This window comes from Scleropages formosus, chromosome 9, assembly GCF_900964775.1.
Source record: "Scleropages formosus chromosome 9, fSclFor1.1, whole genome shotgun sequence".
Taxonomy (NCBI): Eukaryota; Metazoa; Chordata; class Actinopteri; order Osteoglossiformes; family Osteoglossidae; genus Scleropages; species Scleropages formosus.
Genome location: NC_041814.1, coordinates 19,105,597 through 19,111,220, shown reverse-complemented (window position 1 = coordinate 19,111,220; position 5,624 = coordinate 19,105,597).

Genomic DNA, 5,624 nt, shown 5'->3' with positions numbered 1-5,624 from the left:
TCTTTCTGGGTTTTTTGCATGTTCTCCATATTTGCACGGGTTTTCATCCACAGTCCAAAGACGAGAGCGGAAGAAGGCGGTGGTAAACCACTTCTTCACCCTCCCCTACCATGAAAACCACACAAATGGTCACCATGGGTTAACTTTAATTGATGGCACTCGCTCTTGACGTACCTAGTCCCCACACAAACAAAAAGCCTTCTCGAAGAAATCACTGAAATTGAATTTGTCAATAGTGAATCAGTGGCTGTATTCACCTGCACGTTACTAATGTGAGTTCAACACCTTAAACATACACTGACATTGTGGATGCCTCACGTAATGACTAACGTCACTTGTGGAACATGGTACTGACATGACTGTGGACATCAGCTTTTGTTTCCAAATTAGTGTAACAAGAGAGCCAATAATAACACATACACATACACCGAGCCTAACCCAGCAACTCAGGGCGTAAGGCTAGAGGGGACACACCCAGGACGGGACACCAGTCCATCGCAAGGCACTCCAAGCAGGACTCGAACCCGAGACCCACCGGAGAGCAGGACCCGGTCCGACCTACTGCGCCACCGTGCCCCCCTAATAAGACATAATAAAGCAAAATAACCTTGCAAGAAAATAAAAGTTACACACCATTTGTTTCCTTGAAATACCTAAGTTATTCCACTTAGCAAAATGTGCAGACAGAAAGAAATGCTTATGGAACAGCTGGATTGCTAGGTTATGTTGGGAAATGTTGGTTTTCTTAGATTTCCTCTTGTTAATCAAAGAATCAGTTATGTACGTGTCAAAGTGAGCATTATGGAAACACATTTTTGCTGAAACATTTAAATTTTTATATTTATGGATATCCTGTGCATGTAATCACAGTCAGCAAAAAAAATATTATTTGGCTAATTATATATTAAGATTGTATTATTTAAGATTTCTGATATTTTCTGTTTCCTTCCTGGTTTAAAGAGTGTCACATGTGTATGTAAATATACTGTATTTATATATTCATTGTCACATCACAGGGTGGCAAGGTGGCACAGCAGGTAGTGCAGGGGCCCCACAGTGCCTGGGCTGTTAGGGCACCGGTTTGAACCCAACTCAGTCTGTGGGAAATGTTCTCCATGTGTCTGTGTTGGTTTCCTCTGGATGCTCTGGTTTCCTCCCGAAGACATGCTATAAATTCCCTGTAGTGTGTGTATATGTTCACTATTTTTATCATACATCGTTCATAGTTTTGCAGTGTCATTTATACTTTTGTAATGCCTTTGACAAGTTCAAGTAAACCGAATGTCAGCCACTATTGCTTTGAAAAGTAGGGTTGCTCTGAAAAATATATGAGCTAAACTTTGAAAAGTGTTTTTTCCGTACTTTGCAAACATGAGAGGTCGAAATAAAGATCTGATATTTGCAAGCACAATTTATGAGTGCAGTCCCACTTTTTTTGGAGTCTACCACCAAGAACCTCCACTCAGCTTCTTCTGAAAAGCTTTAAAATTTTGAACCTGTTTCTTCACCCAGTGGTGGAGGTTCATTCAGCTCTGATCCCTGCTCCTCTTCTTAGGAGGCAAATTCAAACAGGTGCCAATCCTAAGGTCTGGCATGTGTAGAAAGCAAGACTTGGGTGTCAAGGACTGGCAGGTGTGTTGCGTGCCACCCAGGAGCTTCCCATGGAATCACACTTGTCCATGAGCCCCATCTTAATGTTCCTCCACCTTTCTTTACTGCCACCTCAAGACACTGCTGCACATACTGCCAGTGAGCACGGCACAGGTGGCCGACCATGAAAAATTTAATTTTGCCTCGTTTTCTCTCATTCCTACGTAATGTCACGTGCCTGTCATGGCACACAGCATGCAAACACATCAAGCAACTGCAACAATGGAGGAAAGCCTTGAGTTCGCATTGACATTGCTTCCCGTCACTGACAATGTTTTTCACCCTTCCTCTATTTCCCTTAAGACACATCTCTGCGGAATATGTACCACCAGACTGCATAGTAGGTCTATTTTAAATATCTTTGAGAGCAGTGGAAATGTGTGATTTAGGGGGTAAAAGTGTGGGAGTTATCAGTGTGCAGTTTAGTTATTACTTCTGTACATTAGACTTATATGGTGAGCTAATCATTTCCCTTGAAGACTAACTTTGTTTTAGCCAATGACAAAAGACTTGGGTCCCCACTTTCAGCGTGGAGTTTATGGTGATGTGCCAAAATCACCATGGTTGATGTCTGTGAATCTTTTACATGTCCAGCATGTTTTGTATTCAAGCTAAAAGTGGAGAATACAACACTTTTTTACCATGTCAATAGAAAGGTTCTATGTGCACTAGATTGTTACTTTGGCTCATATTTTTAAAAAAAAATGTATATTAATTATTCAACATTACTGCAATGGATCATGGAAAATGTATGCCAAGGCATATATATATATATATATATATATATATATATATATACAGTGGATAAATACATAGTGAAAAGTTTGAGTACACCAGGGCAACCCAGAAGTGTCCAACATCTCTGCGAATGTCCTGCAAAAGGGCTGGGAAGACATGGTGGCAGGTTTCCTGCTCAGAGATGACAAAATGCCTTGTGGAAGAGGGAAAAACTGCCTTCCTAAAGGTCTAGCCTAACTTTTGACAGGTACCGTCTTCTACAGCTAATGTACTGAAACGCCCCCCTGATCTAAATAAAAGTTCAGTTACTGCTAATTACCAACCAGCGGTGACTTGACGTTTTCTACTGTAAGGTACCTTTTATTTGCTTATGTTTGTTCTGCAACGAAAATACGCTGTAAATCTTCTTCTTTCCAAAGAATTTCTCAAATTTTACGAAATATGGGTTTTTACACACAGCACTAAAAACTGCTCATTTTCAAACGGAGAGTTGATAAAGGAATCATCGATAAATCTTTTTGCTGGGTTCTGTGGGCACTTAAATGAAACATAGCTTTATGGTGTAAAAAAAAAAAATCTCCTAATGAATTTAATCTGCAGATGGAGTTAAGAGGAGCCAGTGTCCAGTTGCTAGTCGCAAAGCTTTTTTTCACTTTAAGTATGATCTCACACAAAACTATTCTGACCGATGAAGTAGGTGCCGTTGCTCCATCGGCGGAATGAAAAAAAAATTGTGATGACAAAGGGTCTTTGTTGATTCCATTCAAAGAGGGATGGAGGGTATATAGGTTACTCTGCTTTGGTGTATTGTTGGCATCAAAAGTTAATTGTTCTGGCAATTTCATCTTCCTGGCAGCGTGCGGGGTCGAGGGAGCCCGCGTGTCACCGCTGCCCCTGTCATCGGGAATTTCACTGCACCTATCGGGAAGAAAGCCACTCTTGACCCTGTAAAGACAACAGAGAGATGGAAGCAGAAAAGACAAGACAAACTTACTGATTTTCCCTTCAACCCAAGCGACCTCCGCAACCCCCGAAACTCGAAAAAAATTGCCGAGTGACATTTTGAAATTTAGAGACAGAGGCAGCTTTTTTAAGACACGCGTTTTCATCCTCAGCATCCGGTCGCACGTGGCTTTTCCCGAGGGTGCTCTGAGGGGCCTAAGATGCAGATCACAGTCCGAGCAAATCCTTAGAGGACTGTGCTAATCACGCACGCTTTCTGGATGGCTCGCCGAATGTCACAGCGAGTAATGAGTGCATGAGAAACACCGTCTGGAACAATTTTTCTGTCTTAATCTTGTGCCATTTATCTAAATGCATCATTTATCTAAGGGTGGTAATGTGTTGTATAATTATTTTTTCCCCATCTTCTCATGCATAATAAATGTTTTTGTGTTTTATTTGTAATAGAGTGGTTGAACTCTGTAATTTTCTTTTACATGTTCACAACAGAATATTCACAAACAAAACGATTTCCTTCATGTACTTTCCTCTCACTTTCATTTAATGTCTCGCTGTCACAGTAACGTTCAGTATTATTACTACGTGCTACATCACGTGTTTGTTAGTATTAAATTAAATTCAATGCCAAACTTAAGGCCGACACGCTTAAGCTATGGATAATAACTCATAGGTCTAAGTTTAAAGTGGACTGGTGTCTTGCACCTGCAGCTAATAACCTCCAATGGACCTGTAATAAGCCTGATGATTTTCTGGTATTCCTGTTACCTCCTGCTGCTCATCATCCCAGAAAACACTGACTAACATCCAGTGTGTAAAGCAGCAATGCAGATCAGCTTGGCTTTTATGTGCCCTGTCAGACAAGGAGCTTACAGTTAAAGAAGTCAAAATCAAAAACTAATAATACTGAAGAAGCAATTTTCTTCTTTTAAAACACCTCTGAAAATAATCGCAGAATAACACGATCACAGATTTTAGCACAAGATTATTCATCTTGCCCATATTAAAGACTGTTGCTATAAAATTTTCCATAGCTTTAAATTGCCTATAGAACGGTAAAAGGAAGGAAAAGGAGGCACGACATTTATCTGCCCTTTGGTATATATTCTTTGAGGGCAAGAGCCATATAAATGTAAGGAATGGTAACGTGAAGATGAAAATTATTCATAGAAAGTAAATTCCATGAAACTCTCCTCCTTGATAGATGACGCACCTTATCAAGACTGCCTGTTAAATACTCTTGAGGTAGTCTCCTTAGACTTCAGTTTCACCGGTAAAGGCAGTAATGAGTGTGTTTTACAAAGGCGTGGGGGGGAGGGGTGTATCAAGAACATCTCTTCATTCTTTCTGTCCATGGAAAGATCTGCAAAGACAGAGGAGGTGAAACGCACACCTGAAAAAAATCGTGACTTGTGACTGTTTCTGACAATCTGTGCCCTCCCAGGTTCGGAAAAGACAGAATAACTAGATTGCACGGATTTCATGGTACTTTTTTCCAGCACCAATTAATGCCCGTTAAACTTGACACTTCTTAACCGGCGAGTATCATGTTCGGTCTTCTCCAGAGAAACCTGCACGGCTGTGAGTGTCCAGCAAAAAAGCAATTTGGTGCTGATTCGCGGGAGCTGGCAGTCATCCAGCCTCCACACCCTGCACACCTCCTACCTCTAATAGACGTGTTTGTTCTGCTCATCAAGCCATCGTCGCACCTACCATCCTTCTGCTTTTAATGAGGAGCGGTCGGCACATAATCTTCCAGTATAATGCCCTCATAAGCGTCTTTTATCGCACATATTTTTTCATGTAGGTTATATCCTTACTTGACATCGCGTGTCTTAGAGCAGTGCAATTTAAGACTGGTTTTCTTTTTTACTCTTAAATAATAAAATATAGGCGCCATGACAACTTGATGTAGTTTCATTGAAAATAGTTCTCTTTGGGGTAACTGCTTGTGCAGTTCTGCCTAAGGTTGTTTAAATGTAGCAGGTGAAATTATCATGCACTGTTTCGGTTTCAGAAGAATTTTTTTAAAAGAGTCAATAATACGAAAAATTAAGCGAATCGAACGAATGAGCAAGTTGTAGACAAAATAAGATTGCTAGCCACTCATTGATCTATGTGAAAGTTACTTTCACATCTCTTACATTTTCCTCAAACTTTTTTGTTTTCATTGTAATTTCATGATACTTCGTTTGCAGCATTTGATGGGATGTATGGAAATGTGGTATTGATTAATTGGGGTGGTTGAATTTTTTGGAATTGTTGCGTTTGTTGAG